A 24,581-nucleotide genomic window follows, 5' to 3' on the forward strand; every position below is an offset into this window, starting at 1 on the left:
CCTCATACAATCAAAATAGTTCCAATAGAACGTCTCTCAAGCATTACAGGAAAGCATGACCTTGCCTTGTAGACTTCTACTTTTTGTACTAATAGACCGATACTTTATTCTACCTGGTCCCTTTTATAGGAGGCCATGTTTGCTTTACTGCAAAAGAACTAATGAATGCATTCTTGAAACAAATTCTGAGTTAAAGAGGTGAACCAGATGACTCAGAGGTTTTGGTTGCTGCAATTTTGTTAAGCTCATCAATGGAAACATCTGTTCCTTGAGTGAGTGAAGCTGGAAATGTTTTCCTTCCTTTTTTACTTACCAGAGTTATTAAAAGAGGAGGGATAAGGAAAAGAGTTGGCTCTAAGGAACTCTGTGGTGTCGCAGCTAAGATATTACCGGTACTTTGATTACTTCAGCTGAAGCCTGTTCAGGTCTTTATGCTGGACATCAGTGCAGATAAGCCTTCACCAGTCCATTGTGGGTATATCTGGAGGGAAATGTGACAGTTCCACCAACACTTTCCATCTGATGAATCCTCATCCAACCTGGAAGTGGTCTGTTTCCTAGCTTTGGAGAAGAGGAAAATTATCCTGTAGTTTTAACTCTGAATTTACACAAAAGTCACATGAGTTTCTCAGAACATTTCCACTTCTACCCGCTTTTGAGGAGAAGATACAAGGCAGTGAGGATGCGGGGGCTGATGCTTTCAGAGCTGAAAGTAGAATTGCACAGGCTCTCCTTTGGAGACAGCCAGGTAGACCTAGTCCCAGTGCTGCCCTGGATCTGCCCAGACAGATCCACCACTCCTCAAGTAAGAGGCAGACAGAGAACTTATAACAGATTGGAAATGTTGATGCACAAAGTTCCAGTGTGACTACTCAAAGGATAGCTCACCTGTGTGAGAAGGAAAATCCTAATTCAGTTACATACTGAAAACAAACAGGTAAACAGGAGTCCTTCACTAGGAGGTTCTTCCCACTCTGCTCATGAGCATTTGGATTCTTCCAGGTCTCCTCATTGTATGGATATCATGGGTAGATCAAGCACTGTGGAAAGGTCCCTCATTCTGCTCTTGTCCCTTTACACTGAGTGCAGGGACCACATTTAAAGAAAGGATCACTAGAAAGTGTGTGAGAGGCAGGAGGGCTTGTCTGGAACAGCTGAGGAAGGAGAGGCATGCATAAATAAATTAAAAAAAAATCATCCACTTTACTAAAATCCAATCACAGAGGGTGTCAAGGGGGAGAATAGATGAGCTGGTGTTAGAGGCAAGACTGTGAGAGGCAGAGCTCTAGCAGATATGTAAAACAATTTTGTGCCTCATTAGGCAGTCCCAGGGTGTCATACATAAAAGGACCAACCCCCAAACTGTGTGACACAATTTCTATTCTTTGCCCCTTTGAAATCCATCTAGAATCCACATTCTCACCCTAGTGTCATGAGAGTGTCAGAATCTGTTCAGGTAGGAGATATTAAGAGTAAAGCTGACAGAATGGGCTCTAAACCTTGTTTACCCTTCCCTCACCCATGCCAAAGCAGTGCCACACAGTAAGATTAGACACATTTCTCCTGATACTGGCTGTAATGAGAAACAAGAAGTAATAAGGTGATTTATTATCTCCTGTCTCTCCCAAAGACCTCAACATGCTGGCTCTGTCCTGCACTCCTCGGTGACTGGTTTCAGAGAGACAGAACTCTACTCACTCTTGTGCTGCAGCAACCTATCCTGCCTGTTCCCCAACACAAAGAAATGAGGAGACGAGGCAAGTTGCCAGGTTCTCAGAACTTTCCCTCATAAAAGCAATATATGTGCTTATTGTTCTTCTAGATTACAAAATTTGGAAAGGAGAAGAGAAAACGTAAATTGCACAGTTTATTTTATAGAATAGAAAACACAGCACCCCTGCTGCAGTGAAGTCCGTTGAGCCCATAAATGTGTCATGGCTTGATGGAGAGCACCATAGTCACTCAAATGAGTCAAGATTCCACAAGACGACTTTCTACTGAGCTCAGCATGATTTACCAAAATTGAGGGAGAATGAAGAACTATGGAATGGCTTTAGTGGCTGTCTCCCAGCTTCAGACACTCCATCTCTAAACTGCTGTCAATCTTCTGCACTCCCAGGTTTCCCAGGACCTTGGAGTCAGGGGCCTGTTGTGCCAAATGTTGTGCTAACAGAAATGAACAAACAGTCGTTATCCTGGAGATGTCATGAGGCTATCTCCGGATTTTTACTTTTTACACTTTAAATAATGTACCTGAATGGAATCTAAAGGAGGCATGAGATATTTAATGTAGAATTTTGAATTTGTTCAGGATAAATTAGATTCTTGGCCTTTCATGCCAGAATGCTTTCTTCACCCTTGATCCTCTTGATTTCTTTGAGACTTCTGGTGAAATAAAGGTGTAATGGATCCAAATCATGCTGCTGAAAGGCAGGCACCAGTATAGCTATTACTGGTACCACTGAGCATATAAGCAACAGCAGGGGATCCAGTTTCCCCTGCTGGCTGAATAGACAGCTTTCCAAAAGAGTGGTATTGGTACAATGATGGTATACTGCAAAGTTAAATTAATATTTCTTCTGTCTCACACTGTGTGGGACAACAAAAGTAGGGTGAGCAACTCAGGCTGCCCCTATGGCTGCCATAGTCCAGCTTCTTATATCACTGATAGAAGGAAAAAGTCACAATCACTCAGGCTATTCTGTGTCATTTGTCAGCCTGGTCCACTGGCTTCTTGAAGTCCCTAAAAATGTCTTCTGTTTTCACTAGGTTGGTCTTTGTAAGTCCTGCTGTGTCTGACAATACTGAAAGTAGTCTGCAGTACCTCACTTAAATGAGGCAGCACCAGTGTCACACCAGATTATAATTACAAACTGTACTGATAGGCCCAGTGGCCTTCTTCATTAAAAATAAAAGTTCCATAATGTAAATCTGGGAATCTAAACAGTTTTTTATGTATTGATTATGTTAAAATGACAAGAAACAGAGCCAACAAGCTTGAATTTCAAAACAACTCAGCAGAAAAAAAGAAAAACCACAACAGTCCTTCTCTTAATATAGAGGATTATTCTGGAGGACAAAAACCTTAAAAATGAAGCTGGCTTTCTGTTTGCTGAACCTACAGTGTTTATCTCATTGCTTTTGCAATATAAAAGAGCAGTATTTAAGTAAAAGCTAACTTCGGATATTTCTGTTAGTACTGCAGGCAATTCTTTTGTATTCTCTTAGGGCCTTGTTCTTTCCTCTGAAACTGTCTCAGGCTCAGGTTGGATGAGGGTCTGAGCAACCTAGTCTAGTTGAGGATGTCCCTGCTCATTGCAGAAGGGTGGACTTGATTACCTTCGAAAGTTCCTTCCAACCCACACCATTCTGTGGCTCTAAGACTGTATGTGGCCAACAGGCTTAATTTGACATCTGATGTTTCTTGCTCTGCAGCAAGGGGAAACCACATACCCCCTGGTTATTGCTTCCAGAACCTTACCACACAGTTTGTCTGGGTTTGGGGTCTACTTTGACACACCTGAAATGTACTACAGGGGATTGGGAGAGCAATTTGAAGCCATCACTGAGCAGACTTTGGTCTGAGTGTCTAGTCCAGCACAATGTCAGCACATGTCCCAGCTCAGTCCCGGTAGAGCTGTGACTGCATAAGACTGGTGCTGTGCCCAGAGTAATTAGATCTGCCTCTGAAGAAGAATAAGGAGCTTGGGCAGAATGACAGGGCAATGTAATTATACTTCTTCTGGAGCTAATTCAGGGACCACAGCATTAGGCTGAATTGCATAGCCTAGATATTTCAGAATTTATTAATTTTGAATTATCTTTTCTAAATACTCAAAAGTGAGAGATTTAGTGTTGCAGTTATAGGTACCATCCATCTCTCCCTCCTCCTTGTATTAGCAGTGTCTCACATGGTGTTTTCTGTTTCAGTCTCAAAACCCATAGTGCAGCCACATGAGCCTTAGAACCCCTCCATGCTCCAGCCTCCATGAGGAGGCATGACTTGTCAGAGGACATCTGACACAGTTTCCCATTCAACCTTGGAAAAGAACTTCTGCCATTTTCAGGATTGCAGAATGGAGAAGCACAACATTAAAGGAATGAAAACTAATGGTGTCAAGCACAAAGGAATGAGCCTAGGTTAATAATACTGGAAGGTCATTATTTTTGCTGGCTTTTCAGAAGGGTTTTTTTCAAAGCAGCTCAGATATGTTACTATGACAAGCACAGCATAAATGCTCAGCCAGACAATCAGACAGTGTACCTTCACCTTATTACGTGTGACTGAAACTGCAAACAGCTCAGATCAATCTCAGAGATATTAAATTAGAGCTGAGTCTCACTCTATCTCCCCTACAAAATGAGCTGAGCTAAATCTGAGATAATGCCCACATCAAGAGACACGACGAACCATATTCCACTGGGTGAAGATTTATTTTTAGTTTTTCCATAGAATATTTCTGATTATATGAACAATGGAAAAGAAGAAAAAATCTCAGCATTAGAAATGCATTGAATCTGTACATGCATTATGTAGCAGCTGGGGGTTCTGTCTTTCAGACAGAACCGAATTATGATTCTTGCACAATGTAACAATATGATAACTAAAAAGAAGGCCTGGGTTGAAATGGGTAGCAGATAATATTACAGAATTACAATAACAAGGTCATTTGAAAATGAGAGCAAGTAAGCAACTCAAGGAAAGAAAGTAGATATAATGAAAAGAAAGGAAGCATTCGTTATGGGGTGGGTGTAGAGCAAAGAGAGAGTTAGATTCCTAAACTAAATTGGCATTTATATCACTGCAGTTTTGAAAAAACGTCTCCCATTCCCCATGTTGTTATTGCAGTTCTTAGGGGGATAAAAAGATCTTGCATCATAAACACTGAGCTGAGCAGCATTGTCATCATCATCACCACCACAGTAAACTGATTTAGGCCATCTCAAATAGTATAGTAGTTACTTTCTGGCTATACCTATATTTATGACCTCTGTCATAAATAGAACAGAGACAGGTTATAGGCTAACATGCTGTCCTAAGACCACCCCAACTGATTATTGCTAAAAATTCTCTGACGTATTTTTGTCTTTTTGTTCTACTAGTTTCCCAGACAGTTTCTGGACACTGATAGGGAATAAACTGGGTGAGGGACAGCTTGAATATCCACACTCCTTTCTGATGAGTGAGGGGAAAGTTTTGCCATGTGTAGATGAATTGTGCTGTGCCACTTGGCCTCAGGGGCAGACTGTGTTCCTCGGTCTGTTTTATTTGGTAGTACAAAATGAATCCTTTCAGAATCATAAAAGTCAAATAAGGTACCAGAAGACAGGAAAAAAGACAATCATAGTCATTATTCTTAAATAGGGAAAAGATTAGTCAATATCAATTTCTAGAAAAAAAATCTAGAACAAATAATTGACTACACTATATATAAGTCCCTGAAGGATAGCAAGAAGATAAATAATAGTCCACTGGAATTCATCACAAACATATTGCATTAAACTAATTTAATTTCTGTCCATAACGAGATTTTACAGCTAGAGCTGAAGCAGTTAATTTCACATATTTTGATCTGAACACTGTCTTATATAACATTCTCATTAAAAGATTTCCACATATATAGCCTTGGTGGATCTTCTGTAGTGTGGGATAAAATTGACCAGATAATTATACGCTAAGAATATTTTCTCTGGTTCACTGTTCAGTTGGAATGATTTACTTTACTGAGTGGCATGCTAGAGGGATCTGTCTTGGATCTTACTCTACTTGACATTTTAATTAATCACCTGGATGATGGAAAAGAAAATATCAAATATTAGATTTGCAGATGACTTGAAGACAAGAAGGACAGCAAATGCATTGGAGGACAGAGCTAGAATTTAAGGAGAACTTGAAAAATGAAGTGTCAAATAGCATTCATTCAAAGTGCATAAATGCAAGATATCACACTAAGGCAAGAGTAATCAATGGTGCATATGGTACAAAAGTAATCAGGGTACACAGAGCCTTCCCAAATCTTCATTCGTGAAGCCTAGCCATGAATCAGGGTACACATGTGGTATACAGTATAACAACAGTTCAACCAGTAAAGCACTCTTCTTCAAGACAGGTTCTGAAGGTTGTGAGGTACTTCTGTACCCTGTGGGGGTACCCAAGCATGGCTGTGCAATGGTAGCAAGCTTGTAGACTGAAGGAGTCAGGGCTGAGGACCCAACTCTTGTGGGTTCACTTTTAGATGGTTTACTTGAGTCTGGCTCTAGTCTGGTCTTGTGGACTCTCCATCAGCAGAAAATGTTCAATAAGTAGACTCTTGAGGAACATCGTTTGGTTTAGTTTTGTCCCAAAGAAAAGCAGGTCATGCACCTCAAGATTTCTCTGTAATACAAAATAAACATGTTATATGGGGATGAAGTCAACCACTTCAAAAGTACTCTTGTAACAACTGAAATACTGATGTACATGTATATACCATTGGACATCATAAATTGAAACAAATATTTTCCGTTGGCAAAATGGCAGACATCAGATCACGTTTTACAGACAGAGTAACAGCTCGCAAGTCATACTGTTTTGTCCCACGTTTTGTAAGAGCTCAGATGAAACTCTGTTCAGTTATGGCTATGAGAAAGACAAGCTGGAGTCAGTCTAGAAGAAAGTGATTTTAAAATCACTTGGGAAAGAATAAAGGACTTGGGGTTGTTTAGCTTAAAAACTGATTTGGTACATGACAAAAGATGACAAACACTTTTAGAGAGAAAAGAATAATCTGTTCTTCTTCCCATGATGGATAGCACAAACAAGAATAACAGGAAAAGTCTCCCAAGCCTATGCTTGGGGAAGCACCAGCACAGATTGCCTATGGAGATATGGCAGTCTCTATCAAGGAGGATCAGTAGCAATTAGACAAGCAAGCGGTATAAATGATCCCTCCTTAGGCTAGGTGGATGGACTAGGCAGCTTCTGAAGGTCCCTCCCAATCCAGTTTTTCCATGACTCCTCTTTTTTCCTCCTGACTCAGTGGAACTACATTATTTTTTCCCAATGGTCCTTGTTTCAAGCAGTGGGGAGCAGAATGGTTTGTGTCAGAGAGAAGCTTAGGATGTTTTCCTAGGATACAGTCTGAAGCTGCTAAGGTGAAACGTCCCTAGGAACCTACCCTGCATACCTGACTCCTGTGGAGGTCCCACTCTTGCCACTGAACTATTGGATGGAAGAGGTGTTTTCATTCACTTCAGACCATGGTTTTAAGTAAATGTGGTTATGCTTTGCTGGGAGAAACCATGGCAATACAGATCACATGCAGAAATAGAATTTTATGTGACTTGGAAAATGTGTTGCATATTTATTTGGGCATTTGAAGAAGTGCTGAGAAGATTGCAGTGAAGACTGGAACTTGTATATGTTGTGCTTGTCTGCTGAACCCGAAGCCTGTATATGCTGTGCTTCTGTCTAGTGCCTTCAATAGAAGAACATAAGGACATCAGAGATTAAAAAAAAGTAGAGGCGACTGGAATTACCAGTTGCAGTGGCATATCCATAGGACAACTAAAACAAACACCTGACACTGACTGCAATCCTTACATAGAACACGATATTCTGTGGATTCAGCTAGTACTAAATAGACGCTAATTGCATAATCTGTATGCTTAATAAAATATTTATTTCTTTATTTTAATAAATTAAACAAATAATTAATCATTAATTATATTACATAATAATATAAAATCTATAAACAATAAATATTTAATTCATTAAACATATTTAATAAACCTAGTGTATATGCAAACTCCAAGGAGGAAATATGGCTCGATGTTGGTCTGCATATCTGCATATCCTCTCTGATATGGTACAAATGACACTAAACAGATGCCTTTTCTGAAGTCAGCTGCAACAGGGTGAGGCTTGAGCAAATCCATAGAAGGCCAGACTTCTCACACATCACAGGGTAGTTGCTCTTCAGGAACAATGTGACATTTAGCACTGAATCAAGAGAAACACAATGGCCTAAGCAGTGCTGTATTATTGTGTTGATGACTAGGTGTGCAGTGGCATTTAAAAAATGAGCACTGGCTTTTTAGTGCTCTACAAACTCTGAACCCGGTCCTTTAAAGCCTCCATGCGTGGAATTCACATTGACTTGTGTATACGGAGGACTAATATTCAGGTCAAGCCTGAATATTAAATAACTTGTCATTCCTGATGTTGCTGCTTAGAGCTGGCATCATATTGTTTTGTTTAGGCAGAAACTGTTAAAATTTTTTTCATACTCTGTTTTACTAACTAAGAAGACTAATACATTTAAAGCAATTATTACAAAAGGGAAACCTACACTCTTTTTCAACCCGCAAAAAAGCCCCAAATCTGAACAAGTATAACACTGGCAAAATCTATAAACAAAGCAATTACTGAAACAAATAGTCAATGTTAAAAAGAATATGAGGCCATTCCAGAACAACCTCTATCTTTTTAGACAGTCTAAACAGGCTGGCTACAACAACATGAGGAATTTGGCTTTTCCAAGCTACAACATATTTTTCTTTTTTTAGCAGCCAAAAAGCTCCATAGGCAAGGAGAGCATACAGCCAAGTTTTATACACAGTGAAATAAATTGTAGAGGTGTAGGTGTTAGTGGAGCCTGAATACAATGAACTACTAGAGGTGGGGAAACTGCATCTCCTGGTCTCCAGGACTCTGCAGTTTATCTCTCTGTGATAAACTTCATATGTTGAAGCTGGACTGAAATTAACCTCTGCTGAAGGCAAGATTTGTCCCTAGAGGAGGTTAGCTCTAGAAACCGTATCGATATACACAGTTTATTTGTTCCACAGGGAAAATATATTAAGAACCTGTATCTGTGGCATGACTCATCTACTCACAATGTACAAGGAGCTGGAAATTCCTCCATTTTACGAAAATAGAGCATGTCCCTTGAGTATCTGGAAAACAGACGCAGTGGTTTTACATCAAGCAAAGTCTTGCTTGTCTAAGCCAGAATGAGTAAAAATGGAAGAGCAGGGATAGAAAGACTGCTGATTTCTAGAAAACTGGAGAACTGCAAATATAATTGACTGAAAGGTAGCATATAGAAGCAGCATACTTTTATGTAGTGGTTGATATACCTATTATATTGATTTTTTTTTTTTGACTAGAGCTTAACACACGTAAACAGAGTCCATAGTATTTAGTAAATTGTGCTTAGTAGGAAACTTAATAACTAAAAGATGAATAGTCCATGAGCAGAAACACTACAGGACCAGCCACTGTTACATGAATGGCAGATGGCATGAGCAGCCTTGCAAACTTTAAGAAACTTGTTTTCCATTTGAATGAGAATAAATGGAAAATGTAATGAAATGAGGTTACTCTTTCACCATTCATGGGTTGGATCCACCTCTTCCTGAAGTTGATGATGGTTTTGTTCCATGTAGAGTGGCCACCTGTTGTAAATGGTTAGCCAAATTCCACTTTCAGGTATATTTTAGGGAAGAATCTGGGGAGATTGTGACTCAAGGCTTGCTTTAGAGCAAGGTATTCAGTCTCATTTCCCAACCCTACACAAAAGACAGTTAATTCGTATTTCTGGGGGTTTATTTCCTTCAGGGTGATAATGTATCTGGTACTACATACTTGTTCAGCACATTATTACCCTAGCTTGGCTGGTGTCCCTGGGCAGTGCTCTCTGATACATGACATTAATAATATTAATGATGAGAAAGAAAGATCACCATTGGCGTTAGTTCCCTGTTCTGTGGAGAGGCTGAAGGTGTGTAAAGAGCTGGAAGGTATTGGTACCGTCTTTCCTCTGAGTCAGGATTAAGGCCACTGAGGAGGACAAACCTGCCATTCTGCTGTGCGTAGAGCATAAATCCAGAGTTTTTTAGGTCATGTCCATTACAAGCACCACATTTATTTGTGGTGTAGCAACAGTAGCAGTACTAATTGAAGTAGAAGCAGCAGTAGTTGCAGTAGTAGTTGCAACAAATGTCCAGACATTAACTGACTGGCCTTTTTCAAGGGAGTTATCACTTGGGGCTAGATGAAGGAGGTGTGTGGGTAATGTGGGGTCTACTAGCCCCATCACACTAATTCCCTCAGTTGCTGCTCTTATTAATCTATTTGGTTATTACAATAATCTCTGACTATTTCATTAATCTCTTTGGCTACAACTAGAGTTAATGTTAAGGCAATTTTTCTCTTGTGTACTTCCCCTGGCTGGGACTCCGATTTCTGGAGCATTGCAATAGCTTTTACAGCAGCTTTGAGAATACCTCCACTGAGATATGCATAATATGTTATTTACAGAGAAATTCCTAAAGAAAAAACCTGACCTTTAAAATAAACTTTACTAGACCTAGGCAAACAGATTTAGAAACACTAGAGCCAGAGAATTTTCATCTACATTAAAAGATTCTCTTTTTTACCAACCAGCAACTGTGCTTCATGGATAAGCCCCAGCAGAAGAAAATATATCCATAGCTGTTACAGCTGCTCTAAAGGGCTTTTGCCAATATCTGGCTTTCTGCTTTCTTCTCAGTGTTTTGCAACTTCAAAATAAAGTTATTTCTTTTCTAAATATCCTCTGAACTGGAAAATATAACCTCCGGGATTTCTCCCATGATTTTCTGTACACAGGCAAGCTGAACAAACACAGGGCTATTCTAAGACGGAAGCTTTTTCTTTTGTATGAATGCAGGTCTGATGATCAATGTAAAGTGTCCTCCTATCCAAAGCACAAAGATTTTGGTGGTCTGAGTTCTTTTGGTAAACACATTTGCTTTTCTGGAAGGCAGTATAGAATTTCACATAGGCTCTGCTTAGGAAGGAGACTACACTGTAGGCACTTAAGTTTTGTGTATACTTTGGAAGATGGTAGCCAGTGTATTTAAACATATTAATTGTCACTTCATTCCCAAGATGTCGTGTCAGTTCCCAAGAAGGTTCTGATGAGAAGGCCAACAAGGACCAGTCATAGTTTCATTCTCAAGGTTAGCTGAATGTGTTACAAATACTAGCACCACAATTAGCATTGATTACACTGACTGGTAGCACTGGTATGAGACAAGTACAGACCACAGCTGAGCAGGGACACAATTAAGCTTGGGAAAAGCTATTTTAAGTCCTCTTTTGCAGAGCTGTTTGCAGCCTGCCATACCATGCCATGTGAATGATGCAGCAAATTGTTCAGTGCATCAAGGAAGAGCTTATGTGGTCCATGCACCTTGCTTTCCTCCAGCATCTGTTGACTCCCATTCAACCATGCCGCCACTCAGGGTCTGTTTTCGCTCCTCAGAAATTACTTTACCTATCCTGTTTTGTTTTGACATGTACACAGCTGACTCTTTGATCAAACTTCATCTTGAAAAAAAACCTCTGTGCATGTAACTTGAAGCTATCAAAATAACAGAATAGAACCAGAGAATGTCCAAGGGACATGAAAACATAAAAGCTGGTTGTACTTCAGCAACATGTTATACTGCAAGCTGTGCTGATTGAACTATCCATGGTAAACCATGCTTATTTGTGGCTGACTGCCTCATAAATTTTCATTTGGGAACTGAAATGGAATTTTGGGGTTGGATATGGATATGGGTTGGAATTTTGGATATGGTATTAATTAGGAAGGAAACTGGCTGCCATATGCTTGGAGATAAAAACCTTTTCTGGTGGGAATCTGGTTTTGTATCATAACCAAATTGTTAAAGAAGCATTTTACTGCAAAAGATATTTTTATGTAATACTGTTACCTCTCACTGGAGGAAAAGAGAATGAAACATGGAGATGATTGGATTAATGAGAAAAAATCTAGAAAAAAAGACTTTCTGGCTACAACAGATTCCTAAGAATTAAGTTTTGATTGGGAATGCCCACTAATTAGTCCATGCATAGCTCCCATATCTGTGTAAGTAGTTGGACAGTTCTCATCATGGCACTTTACATTATTCATTTGGCCACTTTGTCAGGACCATAAGATCATTATAAACATTCACAAAGCTATGCATAGCTACCACATCTGTCCTATAGCTCATAAGTGCTGCTGAAACACATCTTACACACAAGCATTGTATCATGGTGTGCAGTTTTAAAAGCTAGGTAAGAGTTTGACGGTGAATTCTGATTAAGGCTCTGTGACATTGATCAACCTCAGACACCAAAGCAGAGCTTCTTCAAGCTTTTCAGGAGTTTGATCTCCTTCCCAGTTGCAGAGCACAGCTACCTGCAATTCAGGCCCTGCATGGGCTTTCTTACTCTGCTCAGCCCTAAGTGTACATCAGGGCAACACAGCTATAGCAGGAAAGCCAGAAAAGTGAAGAAAAAAATTTGAAGGATGCCCACTAACTACAGTCAGACACAAAGCAATGGAAAACATCACAGTAAAGGAGGCAGGGACATCAGTGTAGAATGCTTTTTGGGAGAGGAAAAGGCAAGTTAAAGGACATACTAAAAGAATGAAATTCATTAGAGGGCTTGTAAAACACAGGAAAGAATAGATTATAAGCAAGAAAAGCAAAAAGTGACTGAAGGCTGAGTGGCAACTGGAGTGAACAACTCGAGCAATGAACAGAAAAATTGAAAGCTGACAGCAATCCAGGAATTCAGGGAGTGAAAGACTAGAGCCAAGCTGACTGTCAACATGAAAATTGAAGTCTGGTCTCCCAAGGAAGGGAGGACTTGAAATAAAAAGGGGGGGGGAGGGGGGAAATCAGGAAAAAGGAAGTTGAACTCACCAGAAGATAGAAAAGAGACAAGTTAGTTGGATTCCAAAAGACAAGGAAGATGAAAGGGGAATAGAGAGATGGACCTAACAGGAGATAACAGTTAAAGTCTGGCACCTCTGCAGCAGCTTTGGGAGTCAGACAACAGGTGCCTTAAGCCAGTGCTCATCAAGACCCAGAAACACAAGAAGCAAGCAGCAAAAGAAGGGTTAAAAAAGCCTTTCTGGGAAAGCTCACAAAAATCAGGGAGATGGGCTAGTGGTAGTTCTGCCATCTGTGTGGTGCCAGACAACTGTGAGAAAGAGACTGCAGCCCAGCAGAGGAGGTGATCTGGGACATGCCATGATGCTTTGAGTCCAATTGCTTTGTGAGGAGTACCGTGGAAAAGACAGTTTTGTATTTCTTAGACCAAACTGCATATTCCTAAGACTATCCAGGGCCTGAAAATCTGACTGTGGCTTGTGCCTGCTGGCTTGAGGAGAAATAGGTGTCTTAAGTAAGAGTTTTTACTTTTTATACTAAATATATTTTGTGCATGACAGAAAATTTGGGAGACAGAGAACAAGCAATCAGAAAGGGCAAGAATTTCTCTGTCCTGGTGGCAGACGTTGGGATTTTCTTGAAGCTCAGAAGCACAACTCTCCCTAAAGAGCTTCCAAAAGAGGAGCTATCTCTTACCCTGATGTGCTTGGCTGGAGAGCTTGCTTTTAGTCACATATTAAAATTAGATGTCAGAAAACTCAAGGTCAAGCTTTTGTTTTTAGCAAAGCTTTAAATTATTAAAAAATTTAAGGACACACTTTAGAAAGGGTCCATGGTTGGAAAGCTAGTGGAAAATATTTAGCAGATCTGCAAAGCAGTTCTATTTATTTATACGGAAGACCTCTTCTGCACCAGAGCAATTTCAGTCCATGAAATGCTCAAAGATGCAGTGCCACCTTTTGGACAAATGGATGTCATGTTAGGTCAGGCATGAAGTTGAAAGAGGGAGAGAGAAATAACAGATGTCCAGAACTGGCTCTCTGAGAAATGATCAGTAGCAAATGGAGAAGATAATTGGAAGCAGTACTCATAAATGGCTGTCTGCATTTTCTTTAGCAAATGTGTGGCTTTATTTCCCAATTTACTTGAAAAGCTTTTTAAGGTCAGTGAAGTCCACACCTGTTTTAAAAATAAGAAAGCAAGTAAAAAATAAAGAAGAGAAAAAAAGTACACTGTGGTTGGTTATACAGAACTGGAATATGGGTGTTAACTCAGGGCTGGGCCTTGCTGGTTGTAATGTTAGATAAGCAGTACTAAATTCTCCAGTGACTACAGTGGGGTAGTGCATGATCCTCACCATTTAGGGAAGAACATTCAAACAAATATGTATACCATCATCTAGATGGAAGGGGACCACCACTGTAGTCTTGGAGATTTAAGGGCTGACAGCAGAGAAACTGTATGTAGTTCTTGTCTAGCAAAGGAATACTTTAAATGATATATCAATCATTTTCAGTGAACTGTGAAGTCTGTGTATTACCTGGAATAGCCAAAATGTCAACAAATAAGAAGGAAGTTAACCATAGAGAAAGGTGAACTGATTAGTCTGGAAATCACATATCCACCCAGTGGTACCCTCCTACTGTGCTGTGCATCCTTTCAGTAATCTCTGTGGGTTAACTGTTTCCTTGAAAACACTAAAAGGATACTGTGCAAATAAAGTGCCCAGCACTGTAAGTACAATGAAAAAACACCCAAGACTCTGCATCTTTCTGCAGTGTGAATCCTTTGGATCCTTGTACCAAGGCCAAATCTGAGAATGAAGTCTTAGAAAATTTCCTTAATTTCTTCTCCATGTACCATAACAGCAGCAGTGGACATTGCAGCCCTTGCTCAGGTAGCCCTCCACAAAATGATATAAATCTGTAGAACAGTCATTAGGGTATCCTAGTACTTTCCTGGAAATGCTGCAATAAGGACTTGCAGTCTGAAGGAGGACAATATTCTGGTCCAGGCTTCTGCTACTGCCAGATCTGTAACCCACCGAGTGGATGGCAGGATAAAATTCCAGCAACAAATATAAGATTTTTCCATTTTGTCACTGCTACCACCTTCTTCAGCCTCCACATTACCTTCTAGGGAGCAGAGATAGATCTCAGGGATCTGGGGACCCTTCTCGTTTTGTGCGAAATTACTGCTAGGTGTCTTGGTGGTCCTGGGACCCATCACATATGTAATCTGTCTCTCTCCTGTGTGCCAGCACAGGGATTGTTATTAGACTTCTCTGTGTGCTTCCTCTTCTCACCAACTTGGCTTATTGCAGTCACAGATAGTTTTCTCCAGATGGGTGAAATACAGAGCATGCATGTGTTGCTTTCTAGCAGGGAAGAGGTGCTTTCAAGAGTGACACAATGTTCTTGTTCCCAGTGGCATATCTGTGCTAAGACAGCTCTCTTCCCAGTGTTTCACTTTGTGCTCAAACCACAACACACTTGTCTTTAGCAATAAAGCATTCTGTCTCTATCTCCCAGGCCATTCCAATAATGCTGTGGACTGAATATGATTTAATCTACAGCTGAAACAAAAATATAATGAAGAAAATGCATTTAAACTGACAGAAATCCTTTTAATTCCATCCAAATTAGATGTTTTGTTTTATTTTTGTGTGTTTTTCTCATGCTTTAAAAAAACATAACGTAGCTGAAGTTAGTCTTGAAATACCATTAGAAGAATGCTACTTATATTATGTATAGCATACTATGCTTCCAAATTTTGAAATATTTCAATTGTTCTAGTATGAAAAAAATAATTTGATAGAATTTTATCCCTTAAAAAAAATCCATTTGTTTTTATCTGCAAATATTTATGGATCTTGCCAAGAATTCAAATATTGGCTGTCCAAAGCATGTTTCTCCTTAGTAAATAAATGATACAAATGACTAAATATGTCTCATTCTAATAATATATTTTATTTTTTGTTATATGCATAATAAAAAAAATTGTGTTTGCACAATTTAACAATGGATCTGAAAACATAAAAGAAATGTTTTCAGAAATGTGAAAGGCAGACCTCTCACAAAAAATTATATTAGAAGTTTATACTATACTCAAATTTAGTTCAAATGCTTCTACTTCACCTTTTGTGCAGCAAGTGGCATGCACCAGCAAATGACAAATGACTGCTTATGTTTTTTATGCTCTGTGCTTGCCTGTTCTTGTGCCTTTACTGTTACTGTGCTGTATTGCTCTTCTGTTGATTTTTTGAAAATACACCTTGTATGAAAATACGACAAAACAGCTAAACCAAAAGAAATGTGATAATGTGTAATTCTGTACACACACAGCAGCTGCTGTATCCATCATTTTGCAAGTCAAAAAAAGGTGATGAGGAATGCAAAGCCTGACCTGAACTCTTCTCTTACACCAGCTTCATGGAGACACCAAAAAATTCAGATGCAGTAGAATGGAATGTTAAGCCATTGTTTGTCTTGTCATGGGCAACTAAACTTGTTAACAGGAGCAATGCTTCCTTACACTTTCCCTGGGTAACAAGTTTGGTGGAATCTAAAATACTTTTAAAGGAGAACATGTACATTAAAAAGGTGGACCAGTAATCTACTGGGCTTAGGAAAAGAATGTCCAAATCTCATTTGTACAACAGTCTCCAGTGACTGAGAGGGAGGAAATAAGGTTTTAGTCCTATTAAAAATATGGACTAAAGTAGCTGCCATGCATGAGAGTAAGGTGATGGGTTAAACCTGAAGTCATGCTGCAATTATTTTTCCTGAGGTGCTAAACATCTCCAAATCACCATCCAATATTCATGCTAACACACTGCAATTAGAGAGATGACTAAGTAGCAATACACGCTATTCAAGGAAGGAAACCTGCAGACAGCTACAAAAGCTTCTCTTCACAACTGCAACAAGAAGGTCTTCTAGTGAGTGCAACAATTTCAGTTAGGACACCAAGTTAAATTTTCAAGTCCACACGCAGATTTTGTTTTCCCTTGACAGGACCAATATTGTTAAAGAAAACCAAACCAAACCTTCTCTAGGACAAACACAACTGCAATGAGCAGCTTTTGAGGTAATAGATTGTCCCCTGTATTAGAAGCTGAATCAGTATAATTGCTTTTAAACTGTCACTCTGTAGTTACTCTATGCAAACATCCTCTGTAGCTACACATGGAACTTTGTTTGGGTCTTTTTCTGATGTTTGAAATACTGTGCTTTTCTATCGTTGTTGATGAGTCACAAATCAATCTGTTATGAGCCTGTTATCTCACATGAATGCCATTAGAAACCAAATGATGTGCCCACAGCTGGCATGACATGAAGTGAGAGTGTGTGCTGTCTGTAGACTGCAGGTGACCCACCTGCACTTCCCATGGAGATTTTCAGTATTTAAGTGTGAGTAGCCTTGTAAAAATGGGTTGGTTTTTCTGAGAAGCACTTAATCTTGGTGTAAAAGAGTGAGATTTCATTCACCTTGAGGGATTTGTACCCAATTCCATTATGGCTGAATCAAAGCTATTTTCTTAATTCAAATCTAGTAGGAAATGTTTTTTGTTTACTGCTCTGGTTTTGGGGGAGAAAGAGCTTGCAAGACAACAGATTTTGCAGATTCTTTCCAATGTTCCCAGAGATAATAACACTCCGAAATATTATTGGAAGATTGTGGTAAAATTCTTGGGGCCAAACTCCTCAAATCCTCCTGCCTTTTCCATAGTAGTTTATGTTGTTGTCAGGATCTGCCTGGATCACTTGAGCAGAAACCACAGCTCAGTGGACACCAGAAATTGGCTCCCAAGAAAAGAGTGCTCGTACTTGTACAGTTTATACATTATTGTTGTGTGTGTGGAAATACTTTCCATGCAGAAGGTTTGAGGCTTATTTACACTTAGAGCAGTCCTGATGCAGCAGTCAGCAGAGATCAATTTGTGCAGCTGGGCCAGTTATAGTCCACTCTAGAGCCCACTATGGAGAGAAGCAACAATCACATGCTCTGCTGATGTGGTGCTTAACGCAACCTATGTGTGTCCTTCCCTATTCCTAATTGTCAGCACTGGAGCATCTATATTAATAATCTGCCGCCAACTGTTCCTAAGAAAAGCCATGGGAGTTGCCTCACATATTCATGCCTGCTCTATGTGTGCAGCTGTGGCACTGAAGTAGCAAAAGAGAATGAACAAAATGTACTTGGGCCTCTGCCCTCGTTTCTGGCCCAGTTCTGTAGACCTTATGTGCAGTGGACTGTATGAGTAACCCTGTTATGCAAATATACTTTCTAGAAGTACAGAGTAGCTTATATCTTACTCATCAGCAGAAAGTTAAATACTAGGTGGAAGAAGGATCTCCTCATCCAGATTTCCTCTGTCTGATTTTGCAGTCTTTCTATAGATTTTTCGGTGAAAAACACTCAAAAATAAACATTCATGTGGTATCAGGCAGCATTTACAGTGCAGAAGAGAGTGTATTTTGACAATACCAATGTTTTCTATAATTGGTAAGACCGCAAAAGTACGTACTTGACTGAACTCTTGAGTGGCAAGTATTTTACTTGCAGTAAACAAGATCATCAGAGAGGCATTCACAGGAGAGAGACCAAATCAGAGAGCAAGCAGCAGATGGGGCTTGAGATTCAAAAATGAAGAGCACAGGCGACTTCATCTCCTAAATCTATTATTGATTAAACCATGAACAGTCAAGACTCTCATTTCACTCATGTTTAGTGCAGCAGCTCTTGGCTGCCAAGCTTAGGGTGTGAGTAACCTAGAAGGAATTAAAAAAGATCTGGGTAACAAAGTATATGCAGATAAAATGCAATCATACCATTATTACTGATATTAACTCATGCACAGCTGAAGCCATTTACATGGGTAAAAATCAGAGATGAAAGAAATCTTTAGCAGTACTGGTGGCAGCACATGTGCACAAGTGTGGGGCTGGCACAAAGTCCTTGTTTGTGAGTATCAGATCTCTTGAGTACTGCTATCTGCAACAGCTCCTTTTACTCCTTGGGAGACTGTCTCTTTCTCATCCCTGTAGTGGCTGATGTACATCTACAGTGGTACAGGCAGTTCTGTCTCATCAGAAAGTGATGCTTTGATCTTCTTTTTCTCCCTTAGCACCTAGTCCAAAGTAACAGATTTTCTTCCCTATCATGTTAACTAATTTTTTTTTAAGCAGTTGTTTTTTTAGAGGGGCTCTAAATTACGTTTTCTTTTCAATCTTTGTCTTAACCCCAACCTTCTCTTAAATATGATACCCAACCTCTTTTCCTTTTATTATAGGATTCTTTCTTTCTTCAAGCTGCTCTTCTAACAAAATCTGGACACTTTTTTCAGGATCATAACCCAGTGACAGCATAGTGACTGCCTGCTTCTTTAAGGCAAACAGCACCTATGCTGTTAATGAAGTTATTGCTCAACTCTTCCTACTTTCTATTCTACCTTGTGAACAGGGAAGTTTGACCAAACAAAGCCACTGAATAACCAAAGGCAGTGCATAGGGCTTAATTCTTATTGTTCTGTGTTCCTTCTTCCTGAACCTGAATGATACGGTTCCTGCTGAGTTTGAGCGATTTCCCTAAGGGCAGTCAGTAACACCAGTAGGCTTCTGAATTGCAAAATGCTACATCATGCTCATCCTGAAAATTTGTTGTCCTCTTACTTGCAAATAGTGGACTGAATCTGAGCTCTTCAGAGAAAGCGCTCTTGTTCTGCTCCTCCACCTAACAGCATACATAGAGTAGACCTTACTAAAGGAGCTGCACTGCAACAGCCTCTGTCCCATTGCTCAAAACAAAAGCCTGGATCCATTTTCTTTACTCCCCCCATGAGGCATTTATCTACATGGATAAGATTCTCCTCAGCCTTCTCTTCTCCAGAGGATGAATGGTCCCAGCTGTCTCAGCCTCTCCTCGTCTCAAAGTTCTCCAATTTCTTCACCATCTTTGTGGCCCTTCATTGGACTCTCCCCAGCATGTCCATGTCTCTCTTCTACTGAGGAGCCCAGAACTGGACACTACTCCAGGTGTGGCCTCAGCAGGGCTGAGCAGTGGGCCGGGGTCACCTCCGTTGACCTGCTGGCAACACTTTTGCTCACACAAGGAGGCTGTTGGCCTTCTTAGTTGTGAGGGCACATTACTGGCTCATAGGCAGCTTACTGTCCACCAAGACCTACAACTACTTCTTTGCAGAGTTTTTTTCCAGTCGGTCACCAGTGTGTACTGATGCCCGGATCGTTCCTCCCTTGGCATTTCCCCTTGAATTCCATGAGGTTCCTGTCAGTCTATTTCTCCAGCATTGGATGGAAGCATGAACCTCTGGTGTATCAACCACTTCTTCCAGTTTTGTATCATCTGTAAAGTTGCTGAGGGTGTACTCTCTGCCATCACCTTGGTCATTAATGAAGCTGTCAAGCAGTACTTGCCCCTGTATACACTACTGGTGACTGCCCTCCAGCAGGACTTCACATTACTGGTAACAGCCCTCTGGGCCTGGCCATGCCATCCGTTTGTCTCTATATACTTTGTCAGCTATGTCTATTTTAAGCACAAGTGGTAAAAACTGCAGTTTCCAGATGGAAGGCCCATCTTGAGCTGGAGAGCCATAGACTGTGTGTATCATGTGGAGGAGTTGTTGCAATCAACCTCTTGAGTGCTTTTGATTCTGTGATAAATTAGACAGTAAAGGCCCTTTTCAGCTTCCAACAGCACTTAATCCAAACAGAGCATGACCTTATCTACCTGCAAACTGTTATCATCATATTCTGCTCTCTATTTTGCTTCAAGGGATAGTTACATCTTGCTTCCTGCTAGACACACCTGGCCACATTGATTCTGCTCCATTTCTTAAGAAGTCAGGTCTTTAGGTAAGCAGTAGTAATTGCCAGTGGTGTACAGAGATTTATAGGTGTGTTCTACATCCTGTAGGCTTCAATCCTTTGAGTTATTCAGAAACCTCTGAGATGGTTAGATGAGCTGGTTTGTTTTTTGCACTGGGTTCTTTTTTCTCTCCCATCTAAATTTATTAACATGATTTTCAATTACTTTTAGAACCCTGATAGTAATTTATTTTTAATTATCTACACTATGTAGCTGTAACTTGCTAAATATTCAGGTCAGTTTAAGGTCTCCCTTTAAAAGTGAGTATTACTGTCATGGAAAGGCTCTCAATCTAGTTCTAATATTACTATTAATTCTAATTAAAATAGTTCTTATCTGGCAGTTTTATGTCTGGAGTATTTTGTAAACATTTACCAATTAATTTTCACACAATTATTGCAAGATAGACGGGAAATAACAGTGAAAAATCTATAGCATAGAGTAAAAAGAAGAAAATCACTTATCTACAGTAAAAGGATTTCATGAGTTTGTATTGCCCATAGGTTCTTTCTCTTGGAATGTTGTGTAGTTCCCTGCACATGCATGTGGACCCACTCTACAGTAGTAGAAACCGTGCATCCTTGACAGCATGTGAGCTAATGCACACTCTGTTTTCTCTCAGTAGGGAATAGAGAGTAAAGAAGTTCACATCATCAGATTCAGCTTGAAATGAAGAAATTGAACCAACATAGCATGAGGATTTAAAGAGGTAATAGGTCTCCCCATCTTGATTCAGAGCCATAAAAAGAATTGGATTCCTCAGCATATGGTTAAACACCAAGGGAAAAGGACTAAATAGACAAGATTGGATTGAAAGGAAGAGAATAGATCTGAAATTCAAATTAGGAAAGCAATGCTAAGTCCTTGGCCCTGTTACCAGATTTGACACTGACAGAGATTAGTCTTGGCACCATCAGTAATGAGAGAGTTGGGGTGCTTTTTAAGCTAAATTTGCTGCCAATATCTAAAAGATTTGCCATCCATGGATGAGCACATTGTGTCAGAAGGTCAAGAGCTATTAATACAGTCACTACATAATGAGTGGGGAAGACCAAAGAAGCAGTTTGTGTAAGATTAAAGGTAGTTCCAAGTCAACACCATTTCTGCAGTGTTACCGTTCTGTGGATCAGCTACAATGGAAGTCTGGGACTCCAGGGCAGAGCATCAGTGATGCAAAGCCACTGACTGGCACATTTGCCATAAGAAGCCCAGGGGGCACACGCAAATTATTTCCCCAAGAAAAAAAAGAAAAAGAAATTGTTGAAATGATGGCTTTGCTCCTTGGAAAAGAATGATGCCAGTATGACAGTTCCAGGCATAAGATGGATGCACGATCTGATCACCAGCCACCAGAAAAGATGATGAAGAAGCTATTGCCAAGTGCTTCTAAGAGGTGTGTCATTAACATGCCATGGGCCGAAGACTCCCCCGGAGTTTTCCCATAAATGGTAAAAAGTACCTCCAAGCCTATGTTGCTTGCAAATGGCTCCAGAGGGCAGAATCCAGGCAGTCAGATGAAGCATGAGGTGGTGTGAAGGCAGAGAAACCATTCTTATTCAGGACTGGCCAGTTTTCAAAGGTGTAATGACAGAAGACATTATTGCCGTGTACAGGATTGGCTGAGTATGTGCAAGAAAAGATGTTTAGTGCATCCTAAACAGTTATTCCTGCTGTCATGAGATAGACAGTGACTGAAACAAGCTGAAAGTATGTGGTATGAATTACTAGTTGTGAGTGTGCAGAAAATAGTGAAAGGGATATGCAGAGAACAGAGGGAAATATCAGAAGCACGATACAATCTCAGTCTATTGTCTCCACCCACATCCCAAATAAGAAAGCCTTGTTAACTTTTACAGGACACAGCAGAGATCATGGCTGTTTTTAATTCTTTTGAGCTGTGGAGACTATTGGGACCATACTTGGATAGGACCTATGATAAGAAAGGAGAATTTTCAATTGCAAAACTTTAAAAACAACCTGATGACTAAAGCCCTGAAGAGCCCAGTTCATTGCCTTCTACTCTGGTGGGCAGTTGTAGGGAGACTGGCTTGAACACAATGTAGGTTCCTACCCTCTGTCAACAGAAAACCTCAGAAACATAGAAACCTCAGAAAGTGTCAGCTCAGCACATTGTTTTTACCTTTTCCTTTCTTAGGGAGCTGTGCATAGTTGTGAATGCCCTATCCCAAGCTGTGGATATCCCAACCCTGGAAGTGTTAAAGGCCAAATTGGATGGGGCTTTGAGCAACCTAGTGGTCTAATGGAAGATGTCCCTTCCCATGGTTTGGAACTAGATGATCTTTAAGGTCCTTTCCAACCCTAACCACTCTATGATTCTTTGATACCTGCTTCACCTTGAATAAGTAGTTTAGGAGTCTGGCATTTGCAGGAAAGAAACTCAATTAATTTCACAAACAGAATTTTATTATGACAGAGGAGCAGAATCACTGGATCCCTTAATAAGAACTTGTGGCAGTCATGGCAAGGGAAACAATGTAGGAGCTTAGCCCACGTGAATTTCTGAGTTAGTGCCCACAGAAATAAAAATCTGCTGGAGCACAGTGTATACTATTCAAAACTGAGTTGTCTTTCGCTCAAGACATCTTCACATGGTGTGCAGCGTGGATGAAAAGGTACTGTCCATCCTGTCCCCAGTGCTCTGCTCTGTCAGATTTCCTTCAGTTTTGTAGTTAAGTCAGGAGCCACACTGGCTTGCAATAGGCCCTGCTAAGGTCTTCTGTCCTAAGTCTTCATGGGCAGTAGCTATGCCATGATGCAGGGGAAATGTTTCCTCATTTATTCTACATGGACCGGGCTGGAGGGACTGCAGCAATTACCATTGTTCAGTCTGACTGTACAGGTTAGCTTGTAACATTCAGAAGATGATCTTTAAATATCTATTTTTAAGGGGCGACATGTAGAGTTTTTCTGAGTCATACCTTACAGACTGGGGCACGTACTGCAGGCTGTCTTATCAAGAGGACTGTGCTGGAGATGGTCACAGGCCACTGTGTGCCTGCTGAAATCAGCTGCAGTCTGCACTGGGGCACATGAAGGCAGTGATGGAGAAACTATTGCATGACAAATCTCCACCATTATCCAGTCAATGAAGCACACAGTGCCCTTGCTCAGACAAATTTAAGAAAGAAACCAGTAGCAGTTAATGGTTATGGTTAATGGTTGGACTCCATGATCATGGAGGTAATTCTGAGAAAACAGCTGACGCCAAAAAGGCTGGTGACATCTGTGAGGAACTATGGCCATGGGTGATCAATGCTGAGAGAGGGACACCCCTGAGGGACTGAAGTCATGAGCAACCCATGCAAAGACAAGAACATTCAGAGAGACTGTGGCTGTAGGTGGTCACATGATGAGGAAGCAGGGAAGTAGAAGTTTCTGCAAGTTTTAAAAAAATCTAATATTTCCCTGCTTTTTATTAATACCCAGATAAGTTGCTGAGTGTTTGTGTTGACTGTCAAAAAATTAACTAAAGTAAGACTTCCCAACCTAAGACCTTTCTGCCCATGGTAAATGTCTTACTGCATCTCACTCTAGGGTTGTCAGTGATATGACAATAATAAGGATAGTGAGAACAATGAAGTAGATTTTGGATTCAGAATAATCAAGACAGACTGAAGGACACAAAGTTCCACAAACACTATACAATTTCTTAAATTTCAATAACCATTATATATATATATTTATCTAATATAATATCAAATATATACAGATACATTCATGTGTGTATATTCAAAAAAATAGGTATCTTTGAAAATATTTTATATACATATGTTAATTTCTATTACATATTAGCATAGTTTATTATATATTAGCAATTTTTATACACAATGATTTGAAACAATGGAAGTAAAAATAATCTAATCTAATCTAATATATATGTGCTATACATATATACAGGATACAATATAACATATCACAAACAGTCAAGAGATTAAGCCATACAATTTATGTGTTAGTATACTGTTGCTCAGCCA

General features: G+C 40.0%; 1 protein-coding gene across 1 annotated transcript in view; it reads right to left on the reverse strand.

Annotated features, from left to right (window-relative positions):
• Positions 1-4,452: 4,452 nt before the first annotated feature.
• Positions 4,453-24,581, reverse strand: part of EPSTI1 (epithelial stromal interaction 1) — an 84,935-nt gene continuing 64,806 nt past the window's right edge. The window contains exon 11 of the mRNA XM_008934614.2: positions 4,453-6,376. The gene's annotated coding sequence lies outside the window, so the exon portion shown is untranslated. The remainder of the gene's footprint in view (positions 6,377-24,581) is intronic.

The sequence above is a fragment of the Manacus vitellinus genome, unplaced genomic scaffold (assembly GCF_001715985.3).
Source record: "Manacus vitellinus isolate BGI_N305 unplaced genomic scaffold, ASM171598v3 scaffold_2_pilon, whole genome shotgun sequence".
NCBI lineage: Eukaryota > Metazoa > Chordata > Aves > Passeriformes > Pipridae > Manacus > Manacus vitellinus.